This window comes from Homarus americanus, unplaced genomic scaffold (assembly GCF_018991925.1).
Source record: "Homarus americanus isolate GMGI-L3 unplaced genomic scaffold, GMGI_Hamer_2.0 scaffold7626, whole genome shotgun sequence".
NCBI classification, from domain to species: domain Eukaryota; kingdom Metazoa; phylum Arthropoda; class Malacostraca; order Decapoda; family Nephropidae; genus Homarus; species Homarus americanus.
In genome coordinates this window covers 6,851,755-6,878,801 of record NW_024718273.1, presented here as the reverse complement: position 1 = coordinate 6,878,801, position 27,047 = coordinate 6,851,755, and positions in this window count along the sequence as shown.

Sequence of the window (27,047 nt, the reverse complement as noted above, 5' to 3'; positions counted from 1 at the left end):
GGATAAGAGACTTGAAAGAGGTGACTTGCATTATATATAAGACCGATTAACAACCTTAGATACTTGAAAAGGAAGGGTGAACGGCATTAATTAAAGATCCATATTACCCTTAGTTTTTGAAACAGGAAGGGCGATACGGCATTAATATAAAGATCCGATTAACAACCCTTGAGTTATTTTATTATTGACCCCGAATGAGATATGCGAACAATAATTGAGGCTTTATAATTATGTCCTGGTAGCTATGTCCTCAAGATATCACTTCATCTCCTAAACTAGTGGACTTTTAAAAGCCTACTCGGAGTGAGGGAGGGCATTAAACAGATCCGGATTCTTCCCTACACCTCGATAAGACTTTTATTGAATGACTGCCACGTAATAACAGGTGCTTATGACACTTGTAACCTAATATCTCACGTCTGTCACTCTTACTGGTAATGATAATACCAATATATGCACACATATGAAGGAAACTTAACCATCAGAAACCATTTGTGAACAGGAGTGACTGGGAGGAATAATTAAAAAGGAGTTACAAGGAGAAGGAATATGGTACTTAAGGTCGTGGGTCCTGTCACGGTCGCCATTTGTTACGAGTTGGATTTAGAATATAGTTAAAAAGTCTACCCAGATCCCAACAAGCAACAAAAAACAAAACAAAGACAATCGGACTATAAATAGTAGACAAGGATGCAGTTTTTGTTGTGTGTAATAAAAGTACATAAATTCTTAACAAAATATTCAGCTATCTATAATTACTTACCCTTAATCATACTTAACCCAAAAATATTAATTGTAGTATATGCATATTTATACAACATACAATAATTTTGGGCAAGTGGACGGGGGTAATATAAGATTACAAATACTTAAGTGAGCTGAGATGGCTGACAGCAAGGCTGAGTATTGTAGAAGACGGTAGGTAGTCACTGTAGGTTTCAGGATAGGTGATCCTGTGGTCACTTCAGAGTGAATTAACTCTCATCGAACTGGAGCTAATCAAGAAGACTTTGAGGAGGTGACGAACAACCAGGATATGGAGAAGGGAAACTCTTGAGAACTTAAGACTTAGTCATACTGTGTTTCATTCTTAGATGGCGTGTTTCGTGGTGCTAGGCAGGTGAGTCAACAGATGGCGGGGTTCTGTAATAACATGGACATTAATTATTTAATAAAGAAAACGATTAAAATTATGGTAAATAAACAAAACACAGAAAAAAAATAGATTTACACTGTACATAACCATCGACAGTGAGATGATTATAGGCGATTAACAATGTTTTTGGTTTTATTTTAAACCCTAAAACAGTGCAGCAGCCCTTCTGTTGGTTAGGTAACCACTTATCCAGTGTAACAGTCGACCTCCTATATCCATTTTGGCTAGTTCGTACAACATCGGTTGTTTATTGGCAATATCAAATGCAGGTTTTAGGTCAGGAAATGAAGTGTATCTGTGCCTTTCATCCCCATGCACAGTTAGGACTTCGGTCATGCAATTCTATACACATTTGCTAGGGGTGAAGCCCTGTTAGGAGGCATGTGTTCTCTGATTCTATATAAAGGTCTGCCAAGAGCCATTCTTTCAAAGGTTTTACACAGGCAGCTGGTTAGTGATATGGGACGAAAAGCATCAGGCTGTCCTGGTTTCGGTATTGGTACAACAATACTGTTGGTCCATGATATGGGTAGTTGACCCTCGGCATGACTCATATTGTACCATGCCAATAATGGATTGCCTGGCAGCCGTAGTAGTCGAACGATTTTGTAGGTGACTCCGTCTTCTCCAGGGGCAGTAGACCTACCTCTGGCGAGGGCGGCGTCAAGCTCCCACTCAGTATATGGAACAGCACACTCATCGTGCCGTTTGCCAAGCATAAAGTTAATGAGATTACTTTTCTCTGCAGCCTTTGCATCAAGGAGTCCTCGAGTCCTAGTTGGTAACATGTCATAGCTAGAGACATGAGCCCACTTTGTTATTAGCTCATTCGACTTTTGCAGATGGTTTGAATAGGAGACGCGTCTACTATTTTTACCTCTGATTGTGTTTATATCTTTCCAGGCTTTGCTGAGAGATGTGTGTTGATTCAGGTTTTTCCATATGTCTCCCATGCATTTTGTTTGAGTTCGTTTACACGTTCCCTGGCAGCAGCACGGGAGGCTTGATGCAATTGTAGAATTTGAGGTGTTCTAATTTGTGTATAACCCTTACCCACCCTCTTGACTCTAGCCCTGAGTTTTTTTTTCTGTTTGGGGTCATCATAGCACTGCTATTGCCTGTTCCCATGTTGCTGACTCCGTTTTATCTTCTTTTTATTTTTGGTGGAGGCATTGTTGGTGAAGTATATGTAAGTCTTATCTATCAGATCATCATGGAGACTTTGGTAGTTGTCAGGCTTGTAATCCTTGTACCAGTCATGGATGAAGTCAATGAACTGGTTTTCATGTTCTTACTTACTGTAACTGTGAGTCTATGCCTGTTAAGTTTTTCACCAGTGGGGGTGGAATTGGCTACATGTAAACTAGCTTGGATTGGGTTGTGATCAGACATAAGATCAGTGACAACATCAGAGCTATGAGTTGTGTATGATAGATTAAAGGCAATACTCTTGTCTAGACCCCCGCCATAGATGTGTGTTGGTTCATTATTACCTATAATTTGAGCATATTCATATGCGTTAAGAAGTGAGATAAGTCTCCTACCATTGGTGTTAGTGGTGGGGTCACTTAATTTCTTGTGGCTAGTATTCAGGTCACCAGTTAGGACAGTGGGCTCAATGTGTACAAAAACTGGAAGATCGTTGTACTGAAGCTGATTTGAGTGAGCATAGGCGTTTAGCACGTTAAGTGTGGAGTTGCCCAGGTGGATAGTGATCCCATGGTACTGAATGCTGGTAGTCTTTTTGGATATAAGATGTACATGCGGTAGTGACTTCTTAACATACATCAAACATGTGTGAGTAGAACTAGGATCATAATGCACATAGTTAGGCAGACTAGGTGGGGGCTTACCATTAGGTGTGAGACACTCCTGCATTCACACAATATCGATGTCTTCAGTCATAACTTTGTGGTGTAGGTCAGGGTATCGTTTTCTGATGGATGAGATGTTCCAACTCATCATCATTCACCTCTTTATATCTTTGTATACTATTAACACTGGCCATTTGTATTATATTTGGAAAGAAGCTGAAGGCACTGTATGATACTGTTTTTTTTCCATGCTGCCTTTCCCTTCTGCCGGCAGGAGGCTTTTTAATGTTTTTGAAAGATTCCTGGAGCATGTACTGCTCTCCGGTTGATCTATTTCAGTGGCAAACATCAACACACTTTGGTTACACTCAACCAACATCACCACCATTTTCTGTTTGTGTTTGTTCATCTTCACTGACTATGTCCACAAAGGGATCAGTAGAACTGATAACAGTATCACTGTTTTTCTCTGCGTGCACGTTAGTTCCTGGTGGATCTTGAGTACTGACATTTGAATGTTTTCAGTTTGATTGTAATCTTTCCAAAGCTCCTGCACTGTGTTGGTGGTATTCTTTTTCTGTAGTGCATAACCGAGGTTCTTTAACATATCAGTTTGAGCTGCAAATTGAGCTATAATTTAATTTTTCAAATCATTGATCTCTTCCTTTAGCGCGTGTTCACGGGGTGTGTTGGCAGCTACCTGTTGTGTCAGTACGTCTGTGTTGCCCCATGCTGATCTTTCGTTGACTGCTGGTGATGATCCTGGGGATTTGGTGGGGAGGGTGGGCCAGCGGTTGGCCATAGGGAATACCGTAGCAGCAGTAGGGCTTCTTGAGGCCTGCCTGGTTGGTAGGTTTGGGCGCCGAGGGGGTGTAGGAGCTCTATGACAGCCAGGGTGTCATGCAGGAACTCCAACTGTTTTGCAGTTAACACACCTCTGTTGAATAGTTACCCCTGAACAACTTTAATTCTCAAGCCTCTGTTGCATGTTTTCCTGGGCAGAGACCACTCCACGGCTTGGTAGAGGGGCATAATCGGCCCACATGGCCCCAGTGTTCACAATTGTAACACCTCCGCATAGGGGGCTGATAGAGAGTTACCTTCAGAGTCCGATAGGCACCACGGACTCGAATGGACTTGGGTGGGTCCTCCGAGTTAACCCAGTCTGCAAGGACTGCGTTCTTGCCCCTGAGTCGCTTCGTCCTTCTGATGTCGGGATGAGCTTCAAGTAGTGTAGGGTTCTGGTACTGGTCGAGCCTATGATTAAAATGGTTTTCTTGCTCGATGGTTGGGATGGCTGTTCCATGGTTAAATCAGAGACCACCGTGATGGGGGTGGTGTGGGCCTGGTAGTTGAACCCATGTGCTGCAATTGTCGTGGCCGGCACAATGTTGACTCCCGGCACTGCCCAAAACGTCCGACTGTTCCTGGAGACAATTACCACCCCCCCCCCCTCCTTTCCCAAGGTCTCTTCACCCACAATCTCCTCCTCTGACATCTACCGGGCAGCCCTGCTCTGCTGACACCTTCACCTTCCCCTCTCTGCCCCGGGCCACGCCTGCCCCGGTATGGCCTCATCTTGATATCACACGCCACTCTCCACCATCAGCTCCGGCGCCACCCCAACGCCATGCTGACGCTCCGCCTCTTACCCGTCTCTACTCGGCTCAACAGGCTACCACCTATGCCCCCCCCAACTCTCCTCTGGCGAGGTGATACAATTCATGACCCTCCTTCAAAAACCACAGAGCCATTTTGAGCATCTCTTTGGCCTCTTTGGATCCCTGCGTGCCGTCGTCACCGACCTAGAGCGCCTCATGGTGCTCTCTGTGAGCCCCAACTGCCCACAGCCTCTTGGCTTGACCAGGCGTACCCTGCTCTCCCAGCGCGTCGGCCTGACTTATCCCCGCACCACGACACTGTCTACTTCGCGCCTCAACCTCCCCACCCCCTGCAGGCCTTGCCTACTCCTGTCGCTGGAATGTCTTCACCAGGGCTCTCTGTTGGACCAGGGGACGCGAGATCCCCCCCCTCCCCACTCCAGCTCTCCGCGCCTTTGGACCATACCGATAACATGTACGTTGACTACGTATCTCCACCAAGAAGGACGTCCCCTATCAATCTCCCGACCTCCTCCTCGTCGCTGCATACTACCGACACACGTTATCAAACTCACACTAAAACGTCTGTTCCTTAATACTGACAATGCCTTCGTGCCTCCCTACCACAGCACAGTCCCCAGTGGTCACTAACACCCCTTCCTCCTGACCAATATCACTCCTCCTGCCTATCCTACCACAGCACAGTCCCCAGCCGTCACTAACACCCTTTCCTCCTGACCAATATCACTCCTCCTGCCTATCATACCACAGCACAGTCCCCAGCCGTCACTAACACCTCTTCCTCCTGACCAATATCACTTCTCCTGCAGACAAGCCTGGTATTTGCCTTATTAGGGACTTGGCTTGCCTTGCCATAAACAGATGTATTGTAAGGGAATTCTCCCTCCACACACTCATCCTGTCACTATATATAACTTGCCGATGAAATCGGCACTCTTCAGGTGCTTACGCCCTAAAGGCATGAGTCAACTAGGAAAGCATGAACTGTGTGGGCTTCTCTGCTGGTCACTGTAAACGTTTTTGATCGCTACGCCTTGCACAGGATGCAAGGGGGTGCCTAATAAACTAACCCTCTTGTTGGGCAAATTATATAATTACTGTTGTCCCCCGCCGCTCACAGACTGAGTTACGTTGTTTGTATTAACACTTTCTTCTGATCAAGGTTAATTGAAAATTTGGAATATTAAGTAATTTTGGAATTTCTTGCAACAGATTATCTTTTATCAATATTTTGAGTACAATTGAGTAAGCCCATTCATTATGATATCCTAACCCCTTATATACGATTACTTTAAACCCTCAGGGTATAATGAATTCCCACATTGAGTATGATATCTTAACCCTTTGGATGCAATGACTCATCCTCTTGAGCTCGACGACCTCTACCCAGGGAGATAAAAGAAGTAATACTCGGTACAGAAGGAGGTTAATGCCCAGATGTAAAATTTGAAACAGATGTGTTATCTTCACGTTTTTTTTTAAATACATATATGACAGATGTACAAATAAGCTCTTACTCTAAACGATGATAAATAATCTAAACCAATAGATAAACAAAAACAATTAAAAAACCCAACAGGAATACGAATATTAATGAAGGAAACTACACGTTCGTATATTGTGGTGACACGTTTATCATGAGTAAGAAGTCGTGAGTAAAATAAGTTATATCGGGGAAAATTAAAAGTCTCTTTCCAAGAATAGGAACGATAAAATAAACAGTCCAGACTTCCTAAATCAACGACATAAGGAAATTTGTATACAATGTTTTAGTTTCCTGTTAACAACGTCTAAATTCTTGGGAATATGAACGTTTATGATTTTGGTAAATGACGTCTATGTAATCATATCGCGTATAAAGGTGTCATACAAGGTGACACGGGTGCCTGGGGTGATGCCTGGGGTGGGGAGCATGATACTGGTGCCTGGGGTGATGCCTGGAGTGGTTAGCGTGACACTGGTGCCTAGAGTGATGGCTGGGGTGGGGAGCGTGACACTGGTGCCTGGAGTGATGGCTGGGGTGGGGAGCATGACACTGGTGCCTGGGGTGATGGCTGGGGTGGGGAGCGTGACACTGGTGCCTGGGATGATGCCTGGGGTGATGGCTGGGGTGGGGAGCGTGACACTGGTGCCTGGAGTGATGGCTGGGGTGGGGAGCGTGACACTGGTGCCTGGAGTGATGGCTGGGGTGGGGCGCGTGACACTGGTGCCTGGAGTAATGGCTGGGGTGGGGAGCGTGACACTGGTGCCTGGGGTGATGCCTGGAGTGGGGAGCGTGACACTGGTGCTTTGGGTAATGGCTGAGGGGAGTGTCTATAGTGTGCTTACCTACTGTACACCCATACAAATACACATATACACATGCACCTACACATACACAGACTCACGCTTAAACATAGATTTATACACACACATATACCTATACATACACTTATATACACACACACACACATACACAAATACACACACACATACATATAGACAAATGCGCACACACATACACATACACAAATACACGCATGCACTGTAAACGACACCTTCCTACTGACGGCTCTACTCCCTTGGAGGAGGCCGGATGCTTCTAGGTAAGTCTGTGACGCCATGAGAGAGACAGACAGACAAATAGACAAATAAATAAAGAGAGAGAGAGAGAGAGAGAGAGAGAGAGAGAGAGAGAGAGAGCAGACAGACAGACAGATAGAGAGACAGACTGGACAATAAAGTGAGATAGAACAAAGATAATAGGAGAGTAGGGAGCGTTGTTTTGGGGGGGAGAGAGGGGAGGGAGGGCAAGTTGTTTCAGAGGTAGAGAGAGAGGGGGCGTTGTTTCAGAGGGAGAGAGAGAAAGAGAGGGGATAAGTGTTTCAGAGGGAGAGAGAGAGAGGGGGGAGTTGTTTCACAGAGAGAGAGAGAGAGAGGGGGGGCGTTGTTTCAGAGGTAGAGAGAGGGCGTTGTTTCAGGAGGGAGAGAGAGAAAGGGGGGCGTTGTTTCAGAGGGAGAGAGAGAGAGGGGGCGTTGTTTTTTGGAGGGGTGAGAGAGGGGGTGTTGTTTTAGAGGGGAGAGAGAGAGGGGCGTTGTTTTTGGAGGGGTGAGAGGAGGGGGGAAGGCTGTTTCAGAGGGAGAGAGAGGTGGCGTTACTAGAGGGAGAGAGAGAGAGGGGGGGCGTTGTTTCAGTGGGGAGAGAGAGAGGGGGTGTTGTTTGAGGTATAGAGGAGAGAGAGGGGGGCCTTTGTTTCAGAGGGAGATAAAGAGAGAGAGGAGCGTTGTTTCAGGGGAGGGAGAGAGAGGGGGAGCTTTGTTTCAGAGGGAGACAGAGAGAGAGAGAGGGGGGGGGTGAAGCGAAACGGAAACATAAGCTAGTAGGAAATACAATGAATAAATACAACTACCCTTTTCACTCTTGGCTCTGGTCATGGTGGTCGATCATGACAACACCTCGCAATATTTTTTTATATTTTTTTCGCTCTCCTTCAACTGCAAGTAGATAGTGTGTATGGGGGAGGGCTCCTTCATTCCGGCACTCAGAACAGCAGTGCTAAGAAAATGACGTCACGGTGTTCTTGATAACTGAGGAAGCGCCAGGGTTACTCCCCAGCGTCAAGTATAAGCGTCCTATAGCATAGCCTATATAAGACACACCCCGCTTGTTCACATTCCATTACCACTGACGAACCCGTAGACGCAGCAGCATCTGATTCACGGCGGATCGACTCAAGGATTTCTTTCTTGTTGAAGACTACCTGCTTACCGACAGTGATCCCAACTACCACAGCTCGAGGAATTTCATTGGCAGTGATAGCCTTCAACGCCCAAGACGCTGTGTGAAGAACCAAGAAGACGAGAGATGCGTCCCCAGAGGGTCATCGTCCTCTTCTTATGTGTGGTGATAATGGCTGGTCCTCTGGTATCCGGGAGGAGGATCCCTTTATACGACCGACCCTGTCACAACCCATGTGAAGTCCGCGACCATCAAAACTTCTGCACGCCCGACCTCCTCTGCATGTTGTCCATATCCGCAAGAACACGTACCATGGGAAGCCAAGGAGTCACTCACCTTGTACGCAGATCAGCGAATCCCACCTCAATTGACGCAACTCTCCGGAATTGTGATAAACGCTGTCAGGTCAGGACCAAGGATGGAAACTGCGAGGTGGATTATGTGTGTATGGGAACTCCTTGACCTCTTGCGAACACTGGAATTATTATTCATGAAATATCGACACCTAGGCGCTGTTGATGAACTCTGAGGTGCCGAGTTTTGCTGCCCAAGAAGTTACCACACTATCCAGGATGGTGGCACACTACTCAGGAAGGTGCCACATTACCCAGCATAGTGTCACAATACCCAGGATGGTGACACACTACTCCGTCAGGTGTTACACTACCCATCAAGGTGCCACATTATCCAATATGGTGACACACTACTCAAGAAGGTGTCACACTACCCATGAAGGTGCCACACTACCCAGGAACAACGTTATTATACTGAGGATTATGTAAATTTATTTATTTTATACTTATTATGCACTTGTACAGTGTTATATAAAGTCAGTAATATTTATTGTCGTTTATTTCACTTATAAAAAACATTTATTATCATTATTATTGTAAATATTCCTCTCATGTGATGATTTCCTCGTACAGTAAAGTCGGTCATCTTCTTTGATTTATGCAGGTGAGGTACGTGAAGGTGCTAGGTTACCAACCTTTATGTTTCACTCTGTGTATTATTAAACTTTAATACAAACACCTGCCGAATATAATATTGAAAGAATTGACTATGTTGTTTAAAAGCGTAGTTCATCTATCCATCTATCTATCTATCTATCTATCTATCTATCTATCTATCTATCTATCTATCTATCTATCTATCTATCTATCTATCTATCTGTCTGTCTTTCTTGTCTGTCTGTCTGTCTGTCTATATCTATCTATCTATTAGCAAGATTCTTGATAGCTTAAAATTTGACGCCTGCTTGATGGCAGTATTGTGGTTTTTGAAGCGTGATGAGAGCAATGTTGTAGTTTTACTTGATAAAAGGAATGTTAACATGGAGTCAACAATTTTATGATCACCAAAGTTAGAAGGAATTGATGATGACCTTTTCTTAGACACAAAGAGAACAAGATCAACTTGTGCCTTAAATTAATGATAACACTGGATATTCTTAACGATATTATTTATTCTAAACTGTTCGTGTCTGGCGCCGAACCGGAGTCATGTACAGACTCCAGAATGTTTGCAAAGAAGGCTTCTTAACCAGGGCCTTTTGTTAGGTAGAGTGATTTTAATTGCAGTTTAACAAAATATCTTGTCCTGTAACCAATACACCGGCAATACACTAATCAATACACAGGCAAGGATTAGTTTTGTAATTCCTTGGATTAAACTTTAAGATTGTGGATACATCTGTTTATGACCAAATCATAAGTGGCCTAATCTCATCCCTATTTCATAAACTTCTCCTGGCTGCAATGATTTCATTTATATTTCTACATATAATAGTACAGTCAGATAGGTGGGGTAGCCACCAGGACCCCACTCACCAACACACCTCTGTCATTCCATCAAACTATTTGTGCAGGATGTCCAGATACATAATTATAAAAGCATTACTGTAGAAGATATAAGTCCTCATCACATCGCATTGCTCTTAGACTACTTGAATTTCGAACCAGTTCACTTCTGACTGCAAAAAGATCATAAAATTATATTCTAAACATCAAGATAGATATATCGAACAATAGCTACATGAAAAGAGAACCTACGTACAGTACACACACGCGTCAATACAAAGTTCACTACAGTTATTCGTAGACAGTAAAAAAAATATATTTATATTTCCATTTTGATAACCCGGTTAACTCACTCCAACTTACATGGAACTACAATTCCAAAGCAGGACTCTTATAGCAAATAGTTCAAATTTTCATCGACATTTACACTGGCAAACAACTCTCAAAATTCATACTCTTCAAGCGACCGACTATCACCGTTACCAGAGCCTTCAACAACTTCCCTATTACATATACTGGAAGGAACAATTTTGCCCTAAATAGAAAACTATAAATAAAAATTCAATGAATTATTACGTGAATTTTATCCCCAACTTCTTGTTAGAGTAAATTGCAAACCTAGTAAAGCTATTCAAGGTTTTTAGATACGAGGATTTCGTGTCAGTGTGATACCTGTAGTGGTACAATTGAGGATAACATCAGAACATAAGAACATAAGAAAATAAGAAGTCTGCCTGTGCATGGCAGCTCCTGTCGAGAGTTACTACTCTCTATCATCCATGAATCTATCTAGCCTCATTTAAACTTCCAGCGTTCAGTACTTACTACAAAGTTGCTAAGCTTGTTCTCACCACCCTATTTGTAAACCAGTTCCTTCCTATCTCCTCCTAAACCTAAACTTATCCAACAATCCGTTGCTACAGAGTCCTATCCTGCTCGGATATTATAAGAACTTTATATCTCCTTTATTGATTCCTTTCACACACTTAAATACTTCTATCATATCTCCCTCACTCTTCGTCTTTCTAGGGAATGCAAGTTTAGTTTCTTTAACCTATCTTGATATGGAAGGTTTCTAAATCCCGAATCATTGTCGTCATTCTTCGCTGCACCATTCTATAGGGCACCAGAACACACCTGTTAATTAAAGTGGTAGGGGTAATGAGGGTGGGAACATACTATACACCTGTCCTCTCTACTCACAGGTATGAACACTAATTAAAGAAATAATCCATATCACTCTTAGCAATACTGTAAAACCAACTACAGAATCGTTCACCACCACCACCACAGCTAACACCTCAACACTACCACTACCACCACTACTAACACACCCAACCACAGCTAATAAACCCCATCGCCACAACAAATATAACTCCACCGCTACCACAACTAATATCACATACCACAGCTAACATCATTATCACAGCTAACACACCACGACCACCACTAGACTTAACACCGCAACACCACACCCCACCACACCACACCATACCACCACAAACACACCCCATCACCACTCACGGAATCATCTCCACCACTTAGTCCCAAAACAGTAAATTCACAAATTAAGCAAGTCATGTATTGCCAGCTTTGCCTCATGTTACTTAAGCCACAAGTTTGAGAGACTAAGCGTGAATAACATATTTTAGTCAATCAAAGGTGCTCGACAAAAAGCGTTGGTTCTCTTATTTTGTGATGTAACATTTCGTGCTTAGAATTCAGGGAGTAATTGTGGTCTAGATCATTTAAATGAAACAATTGCAACAGTTGGTCATCCTGCTTCTCCTACCACCTGCACTATCAAGACCTAAGACACCGTCATTAATGTTATATGTTACTATGAAGTGCGGGTCGTAGATCAAATCTTGGGTGAACCGTTTACAAACATATTGGAAGCCATATGCAAGACGAAAATTTTTAACAGTATTATATCTTTTACGTCTTCAATAGGACACACATGCAACACACATGGTTCTCAGTGAGCATTACTACCTTGGCCATATAGTCAGGGTTAAGGAAAAATAGTGATTCTAAACCGTATCCAATAAGCCCTCCACTACTAGACATCAGGTTTGATATTTGGTTAACCCCAAACAATCTTATTGAGCACAAGAGACCCTTCGTCCCAACGCGTTAATAAACTATATCCTCTAATAAGTAATGTTGAAGGTACGAGATCCAGGGAAAGGAGACTAGGATGGATGAAGGGAATTAAAAACTAGGTTCCCGAATGATAGAAAGCTGGAAGATAAAAGACAGCCTGAAGACAAGAGTCTCTTCGATTTATTGATTTCTATTGACTCAATCCTCAGACATATTCCATCTGTATCAATTGCAACTCAAATCCCCGTACGTTTTTTTTTTCGGGAAATACAGAACAACAGGAAATATAACTTAATTTATATGTTAACCTATTATCCACGTGGCAAAACATCCATGTTACCATTCTTTACACCTGTGCATAGAGATGTTCCAGCTGTCTTTCTCATGCTGGGGAAGTGCTCACTGAGAACTAGATATGTGCATGTGTAACCTATGGCGAGAAAAACCTACAAAAGTGGGATATTTTCCATGTCGAAACGTAAAAATTATAATAGTGTTACTATAGGAATAACTGCCACGCACTCTACATTGACATTGCTGCTATCAGGACCCAACCATACTCCTGGCCGCTATTTCAATCAATCAGAGTACCGTCCTCATATCTGAGGTGTTGGCGACAGTCCTCCACCATAAACGTTCTCGAGCTGTTTTGTCAATCCCCCAAGGTTTTGTATCTCTCTGGGGACCAAATTTTTAATTTAATTCATCCATCCCTCTCTCTGTCTTCCTGGTCTACCTACCATACTTTTACCCATTAATATTTGTTATCATCACCTCATCCCTAATTATATGACCAAAATATCTAATTTTCTTTATCTGTACATTTAAAGTATTTCTCTTGATGTGTTTGAGAATATTAGTACTTCATCATTAATTTGTTTTCCTGTCAGTATATCTTAATCTTACTATTCGCCTATAACACCACATTTCAATGGTCTCCAACCTTTTCCTGGAGTCTGCTGAATGTGTCCAAGCACCTGACCCATACATCAGTCCCTGCCATATAAAGCCTTTCAGTAGTCCTTTTCTCAAAGTAAAGTTAATATCCCTTTTCATTAGGTCATTTAGATTAAATGCTGCTTTGCTTGCTTCCATATATCTACCACCACAGCTAATGTTACTTCCAACACATAACGTTTTAATTTTAAGTTTCCTGTTACCTACAATTTTTATTTGGGGACTTATATCCAATTTGGCAACAAATATTACTTGAGTTTTACAGCATTAACTCTTAGACCACATTTTTCAACCCTTTCCACCATTCTGTTAACGAGTCTTTTTTATGTCTCTTCATTATATGTGGTAAGAGCAGTATGATCTGTAGCGTACATTTTATATTAATTTATCATTTACATTTACTCCTTACTAACACTTATAACTTCTCTCATTAGAATTTTGTATATATATTATACAATGTTGGAGATAGAACACAACCTTGTTTTACCCCTGTCTAACTGTGAACCAATTAGTTAGTTCATTATTTACTAACACTGCAGCCTCCTGGTACCAGCAAGGATTCTTTAAAATTCTAATATCTTCTTCATTAATGCCTAATTTTTGATAAAAACAAAAATTCTTCTAAAGCAACAAAACAAATATATAAATTCCATCTGACCTCAAGCCCTTACTGAAAATTCTCAAACCAAATATAACTTGTCTCTTCCTTTCTAAATCCATTTGCTCTTAAATAACTCACGTTCTATTCTATGTCATTCTACTCAAAATTAAGTTTAATGAATCTTTGAAGGCATGACTTTGTGCTAAGCTGTGCGCTCTAAGGCTCCTGACTTTTTAGATAATAATACAAATATTGACCACCTTTGAAATCACTGGAAGGTCTCATTTGAAATATATAGCATTGCATATTTTAATCAAACATTTTATCCCATTCTTGCCCATTTGTTTTATAAATTCTCCTGAAGCTGATCATCCCCACAAGTCTTATCATTTTTATTTAACAGCTGCCTCAACTTCTGTTTCTAGAATTGAAGTTCGATCTTTATTTCGTTTTCGTTTCTTACCTCTACCTATCCTTATCATTGTATAGTTCTTCTACTTTTTTTATGGGGATTAGCCCACCCTGGCACAGGTCACTGACCCACATTAGGGCCTGGGGGCGAAATAAAATAATTATAAATAATAATAATAATAATAATAATAATAATAATAATAATAATAATAATAATAACAATAATAATAATAATAATAATTAATAATAATAATAATAATAACCATAAAAATACAAAAATGAAAAAATAATTCAGGAGAGAAACGATATATATTATGTATGTTGTGTTGTCAGTAAGAAACAATTGAGACTGCATTGTGTTAAATGAGGCAGAAAGTCAGATGAGCAACCTGGAATGGGTCACAATTTTGTGATGCCATATGGAGCAGGGTTTACCATTAGACAACACATTATGCTTCCAATATCTTCCCAGGCGGAAGTACCTCCCTGTTTGGTAGCAGCTTACTACCGCCCATCTCTTTTATTACTGCCTCAAACAAATTTTACTGTCTTTGTTTTAATAGTCCCACCCCATTTATTTCCTTTTTCCTGGTTCATTTGTTTAGTCTTTCTGTACATTATCCTATAATTATACCATCTGTCATCATATTCCATCTCCATGCATTTCCTGTCTAGATCATCTTTCTTGGCCTGTCTGCATTCCCTTGAATTTCTTTTGTTAATTTTTATGTAAGGTTCTCTTCGTTTTTTTTTTCACATTTCTTCGTCTACATCTTTGCTTAAAATTTATTTGTCATGCACTTGCAAGATAATGGAAATCTACACAAATTAACAGAAACTGTATTCAACAATAGTTAGTTAAATGTAAACACGTCAAGTATCTCGTGTTAATAAACATACAGTGTATTACATAACAAGCTGGGTTAATTAAGATACACACATATATAATCTCATCAGTGCATATAGCACGCGGACTTCCATATACAAACAACTCCTCACTAGTCGGAAATCGAACCCTAGACCACTGCGCGTGAACTGGGATGGCTACCCCCGCGCTACAAAAAAGAACAAAGTAATTCAAGGTCTTGTTATAGTTCTCACAAATTTTATTCATCCGCCTCTTTTTAAGCAACGTGAACCTACCTGTTCACATGCAGAGGTAGGGTTCGATTCCCGACTAGTGAGGTATTTCACACACACACACACACACACACACTAACGAAAATTCATATATATATATATATATATATATATATATATATATATATATATTATAATATATATATATATATATATATATATATATATATATATATATATATATATATATATATATATATATATATATATATATATATATATACTATCTGGCGTTAGTGAAATATAACATTAAAAGTGGAGTCCCGGGTGAAGAGGTTAAGAAGAATTTAGCCTGGGGATAATATTTAGGTGATCCCCAAATTTTCATTGTTACTATAATGTGTCTTACGGATTGCTATTCATTGTTGATCCCTTCATCGGTATAACCGAACTTTTTGTTGTAATACTATATTTTTTAACGTACTTTTATCTCTGTAGTAAATTCTGTCTACCAAATGTTACAGTTAATTCACATTTATTAAAACCGAAGATGTTCATAAGATAATGTACTCAGTAGACAAACATAAGGAAGTTTGGTGCGTGTGTTATTTTAGTAATAAACATTTGACCTTTGTTTATGGTGATGTAATACTACACTGTACACAGATTTCTAATGTGTTCGAGACGAGGATAATGCCTTTCCTGTAATTACGTTGAAGAACCAACTAACTTTGGTGTCTTGCACAACTTTTGAAGCAGCAGCGGATGCTCGTCGACGGTCACAGTGTCACTGCCCGTGAGCATACTACTGCTGTCCATTGGAAAGACTCTGGTTTTCTCGCCTCCCGTGTGAGTTTGAGCAAGAATGACATAACCCAGCAAAAGTAAATAATAACTGAATTACAGGACGCATTTCTCAGTATATTCCTGTCAGTCACTTCTAATACTTTCCTAATTTTGTGTGGAAGTGATGAGTAGTCAGAGATAACTCAAGGAAAGGGTTGAAGGTGTGGGGGGGACTAGAAGAGTGGTGCAAGACAGAGTAGACAACGACGGCAGGAACGGGTAACAAAAATGTGTGTACAAACACAAAAACACTTACTCATATCCTCAACTTAAGTAACTTATGACATAAAGTTAAAGTGAAGGCTTAAGCCCTCTATTAATTCCTAATGTTTCACGTCAAGCCAAGGTAAGTCATAATGTTTTCATACTAACTATACCGCGTGTGAAGCGATTCCACTTGTACTGCATATATTAGGCTCAAAAAGCGAAAAACACCACACCGCTATAGGTTAGGTTAAGGTTAGGTTAGGTTAGAGAATTCGAGAATATCTAAAACGCGTTGTGGGTATTGGGATAACCCAAGGTGCAAATTTCGTTTCTGGTTATTTTTAAACGTTCACAACGCGTTTTACTCATTTTTCTCGCTTAGTGAGTGGATAAGATTTTTGAGCCTAACATAATTATATACTGTACACCAAGGTCTAAGTTCTTCTTTTGATCTTGCTATAGACGACCCACAGGGTACTCGTAGGTTGATGAAGTTACTTAACGTGACGTCTCTTCTATCTCATTCATTCACCCTACATACTGCAGATTGGTTATCCCTTGGTCTTCTAGTCTCTTGCTTTCAAGTTCAACCGTTGTGTGTGTCGTTATTCCAAAAGTTCTCTCTTACGCTTGAGTTTTATATGCTCGAGTTTCTTCATATGATGACTTTCCATTGTCACGGCCTTGGTCAGGATCACCTAAACATCATCCTCAAGATTAACCCTAATATTAATCGCAACCAAATTAACCTAACCCAACATAAACTAATCTAACCTGATCGACACTAGACTAACCTAACAACCCAAACTTACTAAACTCCCCATGTAGTGCTAGGGTGTTAAATCATCAGGTGATATAACTTCTTTTTTTTTTTTTACTGGCATTAGCTCACCCGGGGACAAGTCATTTTAATGACCCACATCAAGGCCTCAGGGCGAAAATATAATAAAACAATAATAATAATAATAATAATAATAATAATAATAATGATAATAATAATAATAATAATAATAATAATAATAATAATAATAATAATAATAATAATAATAATAATAATAATAATAATAATAATAATAATAATAATAATAATAATAAAGAAGAAGAAGAAGAATATTAATAAAAATAAATAACAATTATAACAAAATAAAATATTAATACTAATTTTTTAATAATAATATTAATAATAATAATGAGCCATAAAATAAATAAAAAATTTAAAAATATCAAGAGTGAAAAACAATATACTGTATGTATATTGTTTTGTCAAAATAAAAAGAAACAATTGAGACTGTAATTGTGTGTAAATGAGGCAGAAAGTCCAATCAGCGACCTGGGATTTGATCACCATTTTGTGATGCCATATGGCAGCAGGGTCTACCATTAGACAACACATTATGCTTCCATATCTTCCCAGGCGGTAGTACCCTCCTGCTTGATGGCAACTACCTACTACCTCTCTCTCGTTCTTGGCACGCAGTTGCTTCTCTAAACCCCAGAATGAATCGTAATTGTTCATCTTTGTTGTTTAAACTTTTAATTTTCATTTTGTTTAAATATTTGACTGGAGTTTCACATCCATACATCCTTCATGCACTCCGTTGTTAATTATTGTCCTCAAGGCTCTGTAAGTTCTTCTGATCACTACGGTAAGACTTCTAGCTCTTCATAGAGGAACGTTACAGGCCTACCATTTCAAATATAATAATTCTTTTTAATTTCAGTTTTATATTTAACATTCTTCTTTATAAACTTCATTAACGTATACTACTATTCTTTCCAACTCTCCCTCAGACTGAACTGACAAACCCTCATCTTTTAATGTAATAAACGTGATAACTTCCACTCGCTATGTCTCAATTACCCTCCATATTCACCCATTCTTATTCCCACTTCATGTATCGGTACACACGTAAAGATATTAGATAACCAGTATAGCATCACACATTCCTGACAAACTGGCTGCTCCAGTTTAGCCTATTTAGGCGTCTACTCTACAAGCAATATCGTATTGTTTTCACTTCATTAAGCATATTTCATCATGTATCTTATTTAAAAAAAATCATTGATGCAGCACAGTATACTAACCCTTCGGTACATAGGAGGTTGGAGAGTCATTCATTCCTGAAATTCTTAGTCGTTTTATTCCTATTTCCTTAACACAAGAGATAACAACTTTATTTTCTCGTCCTCTGACACTGTCGCCTTTTAAAAACCCTCAACACATTTTTATGTTCAATTAGATATTGTTTTCTCCCTATTTGATTATTCTACGTAATATACTAACTATAACCTCATCTTATAGCAATTGTGTTTTTTATTTTTAGTTGGTGTTCCCCATCCACTGAATCATCACCATTGTGTGTCATACGGAGGCGAATTTTTTTTTTTTTTGAGTTTGAAAAATCGGCCCATGGTATTAATGATGTAGTTCTATGTGCAGAATCATGTGATATCTTCAGATTTGAAAAGTTTTAATTTTTTGCTAGGTAAATTTTAACTTGAAATCTTATGAAAATTCAGTATTCCCACCCTTTTACCAACACCACTAAATAGCTTATTTAAAGTAAAGTAAATGTATCAGGTTAATTTATTAGGATGAAAATGATCCAGAATAGTGAAACGAATGATCTTGACACATTTATTAAGTTTAATATTCCTTTAGAAAACAAAATCATCAAATACAAAAACCGGTTTTACTACTACGACCCAGTGTTGCTGCACACCATAGAGAACATGTCTTTCTTGCTTCTGTTTCTACTCATCACCTCCCTGCTGACCACCTGAGCTCGGATGTAGCCTTCCCTCCTCTCCTGGCTGTACACGTGACTGCTGGCCTTGCTCACTTGCTGTACACAACGCTCTATACTCTGGGTGTGCGAGGGCCAGGCAGGGACATGCATGGGGTTGTCCAGGAAAGCTCTGACTTGAACATTGGTGAGGCTGCAGGTAAGAAGGGGCTCACTGCCAGCCTGGATGTTATCCAGATCTATGAGATCAGTGAGGGTCTTGGCACCTAGATTGACTTCAGGAGTCTTCCTGACCCTGAAGGAATCGTCACCAACTGATTCGTCATGCCCAGATCCTCTCATAAGTCTCATATCCAAGATCTTTTTGACTGCCACTCTTCTCTCCTCCTCATCCTTACTGCAGAGCATTGTCTGCAGAACTGCCTCGGGATGAGCATACCAGGAAGATCTCCTCACAGTCTGCTCCACAATCTGAACAACCTTCCTTGGCTGACTCCTCAGGAGCTCAAGCTGGAAGAGAACATGCCTCGGACCTTCGGAGAACGATGACTTGACCTTGGTGTTGAACCAATTTGGCAAGTAGACTCTCACGATGAATTGGACAATAAGTCTCAGGTTGTGAAGCTGGTTCCCTTTCAGTTTATGATGAGCGACCCAAATTCTGCAGAACCTGAGAGCCGTTGTGAGCCACCTAGAATGTTAGACTGGACCTATCTGCAGGTAAGCAAGTCTATCAGGCATGACCCCAGTTTTGATGGCACTGCAAATCATGTAACCATAGTACTGGTCAGTACTCAGGTCGTCAATGACAGTATGTGCAAGCTCAACGAGTGGAGGGCCAACTGTGATTTTTTCAAAGCTCGGATTTATTTCTAACTCAGTGGCAGAGTCCAGCATCTTGCCAAGAGGACCAGACCATCTGTTGTTTGAAAGAGTCTTGCCATCCAGCTCCTGGATCAGATGTCTGAGTGGCAACTCGTTGGTGTGGAGGTCACAAACAATCCAGACCAGCTTCCTCCCAATCTTCCGCTCTATCCACTGTATGACCCCCCTTGCCACCCTGTGTTCGTGTTGGTGCTGTCCCCTCCAATGGCCTGCAGGGTCTGGTCTACGTTCCTCTCTCTGAGCCAGTTCACAATGTTATCTGCCACTATCTCAGCTGGTTTCCTGATGTCATCCTTCTCTGGAGTGAAATGCCACAAATACTTCCCTCCTGGTTCACTGCAGCTGGAGTAGTGTTCCTCCTTCACCATGGCAAGGAACAACTTGTCAGAATCTCCAACTTTCATGAACACTTTAGTGTCATCCCTTCTCCCATCAAAGAACAAACAATTGATTTCATTTTCTCTTATCCCCTTATCAAACTCCTCTTCTAGGTTACTGACAAGTTTCTCCTGAGCTCTCCTTACTTTGTTATGATCTATCACCAGGTGAACATCATCAGGTGTTATCAAACCACCGTCAATCCAGGCAGCTGTTGCTATCTCTGCAGTTTCTCTGAGACCAGTGTGGTGTCGCATGCTGGCCAGAGCTATGCTCGGGATATCTTTCCTATTTCGAATCTTATGCCTGGAAGGTTTGGGATCATTATTTTCTGGGTTAGGGACAAAGTCACCATTCTCCTGGTCAGCACTCGGATCAGCCATGGGGAAGTCATTAAACTCTGAATCAGCTTGACTCCAATCATCGGCCTTTTTTACCTCACCCTGGGCCTTCTCAAGTCTCTTTTCCTCGGCAACTCTTCTCCTCTTCTGTCTCTCTGTGGCAGCCTCCTGTCTCTTGGACTCCGGAATATCTTGGCTAGAAATCATGAGAGCCCTATACTGCCAGTCTTCTCTCTCTGTGCTTTGACAAATGCCAGTTCGATCACAGGAATCTTCAGTTCACGCTTGCAAATACAGGAGATGTGGGCCTCGGATTTACAGTCACGATCGCATCCAAACTCAGGACAGAGAACAATTGGGCACTTGCAAGTAATTATGTCAAATAACTGGTCCAGTTGCTTGGCAAAGCTGTCCTTAACTGCAAGTTTTCCTCTCCCAAGAGAGATATCTCTTGCCTTTTCCCAACTGGCTAGCAGTCTCTCACTAATCTTCTTCTGACTTGTTATGACTGGAGGCTTGACTGAGCGTTAGCCAGAGTGTACTGTGCCAAGACAGCTTTGGTCATATCACTGGCAATGTCTTTGTGTAAGTTCTTTGGTTCTTTTCACTGATTTGCCTGATTAAAACACCGTATCTCAAAGCATCTCTCAATGTAGGCAACTCCGACTTCAGGAGCTTTCTCCCAGACCCAAGATAGTGACTGAGATGGCTGGATTTTTGGTTCCTCGTCCTGATACAAGCAGCCATCGCAAATATTATCAACTTATAAATGCATCAGAATCTGAAACAGAAAAAAATATTGTTAGTTGGGTTGTTAAAGAATGAAGTCAGAAAGCAATGTTCACTATTTAATTGTAATGCACTAATGCAGCTGTACGTTAGATTTTTGATAAATTTCACGCTAAAATTTACCTAGCAAAAGGTTGCAAAATATTGAAACTGAAATTATTTTCTGTTTATATACACTAAAATCTACCAAAAAAGTGATGGGCCATTAGTTTTAGCTGATCTTCCCTCCTATGACACACCCTAACACCAATCTCTCTTAATTTTCCAACTGTACATCGTCAAACCCTATCAAGTCTCTAAAACATATCTCCAACTCTTCATACCTTCTCTTATCAGCGTCTTTCTTTATTATCAACGCCCCTTACCGGGTATACTCGTCTTCTGTATTTTTTTTTATCTTATCCAGATTAGTTTAACACTACTCCTGAAGTTTTCATCTTCCACGTAGTTCTAATTCTAAACCATTCTACATCTCTTGTAGTCAGTCTTACCATCTTCATTAATTTATATTTCAAAACTTACATTTTTCGTTCTTTTTATTAAGTATTTCCCACCACAGACGAACGTAATATTTCTTGCTAAATTATTAATTTACTTTACAGATATTTTACCTTTTTGTTCAACCAAAGATATGTATCTTTTAATTTTAAATTGTTGATGACTAATATATTTATTTACTAATCTAGAATACGAACTTGAAGACCTTTATTGGTGAAACCTTGTGATACATTATAACAGTGGTTCTCAACCTTGTTTGCCCCATGCACCCCTTTCACCATATGTCTGATGTCATTCCCCCCTCCTTTCCAAGATTGTCTGCCTCAAAAAGTGCATTCCAAATAATATGCATATAATACTGGAAATCCTTTATTTTTTCCATATTAGTATCAGTTTCCACCCCCCCCCCCCTGAAAACCTGAGGGGGAAAATTCCCCCCTGGTTGAGAACCCCTGCATTATAACATCAAGTTCTATGTTCATGCTTCTACACATTGGGACAACTTCTACGGCAGAAAGGAGCCTTATGCTAGGGATGGGGTGCACCTTCCTCGGGATGGGGTGGCAACCCTGGCTGGGTCTCTAGAGGGGGCAGTTCAAAGGATATCTAAGTCTTTAAACTGCTAGGGGAACATATGGGCACGGGGGTGGGGGAAACTGCAGTGGGAGCGGGTAAACAAAGTAAAAGCTTACAGGGGAATGGTGTTAGGAATGATGACAAAACTAAATTAACAAGGAGTTTAAAACTAAACGCGGTAAAGGGAGGACTCAGAACACGACTAACTTAAATGTCTACTACGCGAACAGTAGAAGTATGAGAAACAAAATGGATGATATTAGGGCCTTGGTATGTACCGAAAATATCAATATAATAGCATTCACTGAAACATGGATCAACCTAGACACACGTGAGTTACCAGTCGAATACCAAATTGCGGGTTACAAACTGTTCCATACCGATGGGCAGACCAGGAAAGGAGGCGGAGTAGCAATCTATGTTAGGGATAATCTGAAGTGTGAAATAAATAAGGAAATAAAAACTGAGCGGAATACAGAAACAATTTGGATAGAATTAAGCGACGGTAGGGAAAAATTAATCACAGGAGTAATATATAGACCTCCCAATCTTGATAGAGTCAATGAACGACTTATCTGGGATGAAATGGTCAGGGCTTCCATACACCACAAAGTCTGTATAGTAGGTGACTTTAACCTTGGCCAAATAGATTGCACTGACCTTACGGGTAACTCAGAATCAGAGGATTTTCTCGAGACGATCCACGACTGTTTCCTAAGTCAACATATAACCGAACCCACCTGGGGTAATAATATACTGGATTTAGTTCTGTCGAACAGAGAAAACCTCATTAGCAATGTCGAAGTAGGGAACGAACTTGCAAACAGCAATCACAAAGAAATTAGATTCCAGTTAGATTTTCAGGGCTGATGTAAGGAAAATTCCACTGAAGTACCAGATTTCAGAAGGGCAAACTTTGACAGTTTAAAGAGGCAGCTGAGAGAGGGGGTGTCGTGCTTGGCCGTGAACCTGACAGATGACTCAGACATGAAAATGAGATCTGAGATTGCCGAGTTCCACGACAATTTAAATAATGAGTTACTTAATGCACAAAGGCAGAACATACCATACAAAAAAGTCAGATCAGACAACAATGACCCTAAATGGTTAAATAATTATTTAAAGAACATCATTGGCCAAAGGAAAGCTATAGGTAGAAGGATAAAGCGAGGCGAAATTTACCTCTAGGATTATTATAAGATATTGGCGAGTAGGGTTAAAACCGAGATAAGCAAAGCAAAGAGGAATAATGAGGTAAGGATAGCAAGGGAGGCGAAGACAAACCCCAAAGGATTCTACCAAATGTATCAAACTAAAACACGAGAAAAGATTGGACCAATACGGTCAGATACCGGTGAGCTCACTGATAACGACGGAGAAATGAGCAATAATTTGAATAAATATTTTTCAACAGTTTTCACCACTGAAAATTTAAACATGATACCCGAGGCACGGACTCTATTCAGAGATAGTGAAGAAAACAAATTAAGCGAGATAGTAGTGACTAGTAACGATGTTAGTAAGCAAATAGACAAACTAAAGCCTAATAAGTCACCTGGTCCCGATGAGATATTTACCAGAGTATTAAAGGAATATAAGGAAGAGATTAGTATGCCCTTAGCAATGTTGTTTAACATGACCTTAAAATCAGGTGTAGTACCAGAATCCTGGAGGATAGCGAAATTAATACCGATTTTCAAGAAGGGGGATAGATCACTATCCTCTAACTACCGCCCAATCAGTGGAACATCAATAGCAGGCAAATTACTGGAAGCAATCATTTCAAACTCTATACGAAATCACCTGCAGAAGCACCTATTGATCAATGATTCCCAGCATGGCTTCACAAGCCGACGTTCTTGTCTAACTAATCTATTAACATTCTTTTCAGCAGTTTTCGAATCGATGGACGAGGGGCACAATTATGATGTGGTATATCTTTAGCAAAGCCTTCGACAGAGTCCCCCACGAAAGACTAATTAGAAAGGTAGAAGCACATGGCATCAAAGGTAACATCCTTAAATGGATTAGGGCGTGGTTACAGGACAGGAAACAGCGAGTGAGCATTAACGGCACTAAGTCCCATTGGAGCAACCTCACAAGTTGAGTTCCCCAAGGCTCAGTACTTGGCCCATTATTATTTATTATATACATGAACGACATAGATATCGGCATAGACAGCAGTATAAGTAAATTTGCTGATGACACTAAAATAGGAGGTGTTATTAAATCTGACGAGGACTCAGCAAAACTACAGGAAGATCTAAAAAAAAATTTCGAATGGTCTAAAAAATGGCAGATGAAATTCAACGTGGACAAATGTAAAGTACTCAGTATAGGAGATGTAACCAGGGAAACCAGATACCAGATGAACAACGATGCCATAGAGAAATCCGACTGCGAGAGAGATTTAGGAGTAATGATAAGTAGGAACCTTAAGCAAAGTAAACAATGTGTTTTTGCTCAAAACAAGGCTAATAAAGTGCTTGGGTTTATACAAAGGAGTGTTAGTTACAAGACTAGCGAGGTCATCCTAAAACTGTATCTTGGGCTTGTGAGACCACACCTGGATTATGCAGTTCAGTTCTGGTCACCGTATTACAGGATGGATATAGAATCATTGGAAAGATTTCAGAGGAGAATGACAAGACTAATCCCGGGCATTAGGAACCTTGAGTATAGAGACAGGTTAAAGCATCTTTATTTGTACTCCCTCGAGAGACGTAGAGCGCGGGGCGACCTGATAGAGGTGTATAAGTGGAAGTCAGGGCTAAACAAAGGGGACATTACAAAGGTACTCAAACTATCCAACCAGGAGCGAACTCGTAACAATGGTTTTAAATTAGACAAATTTAGATTTAGGCGTGAACTAGGTAAACACTGGTTTAGAAACAGAGTAGTGGATGAATGGAACAAGTTACCAAATATCATCATTAACTTGAATACGCTGAATAGCTTCAAACATAGGTTGGATGCTTATATGAGCAATAGGGGTTGGGTGTAAACGGGACTGCCCAGTATAATAGGCCCGCTGCAGTTTCCTCCATTCTTATGTTCTTATGTTCTTATATCACTGGAAGCCTCGTACTTAAAATCAAGTGTTTGTCACAAGTCAGACATTTTTCGTATTCTCGTTCTGCTTACTTTTTCTCCTGATATTCCACCACTCCTCTGTCACCATCCCAGCAATTGAAGCTGGCATGGTACCTACCTACCTACCTACCTGTACAAGGCTAATAATTATTAGCCTTAAATTAACATATATTGTTTGAGATTTGCTAAAATTTCTTCCTCCTCTTTAAATCACAATTTTTTTCGAGTAGTTCTGTTTTTCCTGCCTAACCTAAAGCACCAAAAACTATTATAATCTTTAATATTATTCCTTTTTCTGACAATTAGGCCTACATTTATAGACAGAATTTGGACGAAAACTATTTATTACTTGAATAATAAACGTTATAATTGTTAAACGTGTTAGAAGGAATGGATTTCAATGTAGTTTTACGGCACAATGAAAAATTATGAAGCTTGTGGGGTTAATCATCTTCTAGCAGAATTTATAAAACAAATTGGCAAGAATGGGATAAAATGTTTGAGTAAAATATGTATTGCTAAATACTGTACTTTAAAGAAGACCTTCCTGGTTATTTCACAAAACCAATACTTTTATTACTCTCTTAAAGACAGGGTCATAACAGTGCCCTTAGTTTCGAACTATAAGCTTAATAAGCCATGTCTTCAAAGTTTTATAAAATAAAAGTAGAATAAAGTTTAGAATAGAAAGTGAGTTATCGCAAGAGCAAAATGAATTTGAAAAGGGAAAAGAAGCTAAACACTTTTGGTTTGAGTGAAAAACAAATTTGCTAAGGTATACCACAATAAACAATTTTGGAAAAAATAGATATATGAAGGAAATATTAGAAGCTTAAAGAATTTTTACTGGAAACAGGAGGCTTCAGTGTTAGTGAATAATGAGCTTACTAATTAGTTCACAGTTAGACATGGAGTAAAACAAGGCTGTGTTCTATCTCCATCATTGTATAATGTATATTAAGAATTATTAATGAGAGAAGTTTAAGTATTAACGAATGACCAAACGTTTATGGTAAAGTAATATCAAATAGAAGCTATGCAGATGATACTGCTCTTATCACAGTTAGTGAAGAGGCGTTCGAAAAACTCGTTAATAGATTACAGGAAAAAGGTGAAAAATATGGGTTAAGAGTTAATGGTGTAATGACGAAACTAATGGTAGTTTCAAAATTGGAAATAAATCCCAAAAATAAAATTATGGTAGGCGACAGGGAACTTAAGTGAAAAATTTTGTGTATTTGTGTAATAACATTAGCTATGATGGTAGATGTAAGGAAGAAATCAAAACAAGAATAAGATAAGCAAAAACAGAATTTGATAATTTAAAAGACCCAAAGAAAAGAGACATTAACTTCAGTTTAAGAAAAAGGCTACTGAAAGATTTATATATGTTGTTACGAACCACGTCATCAATTGTCATGAT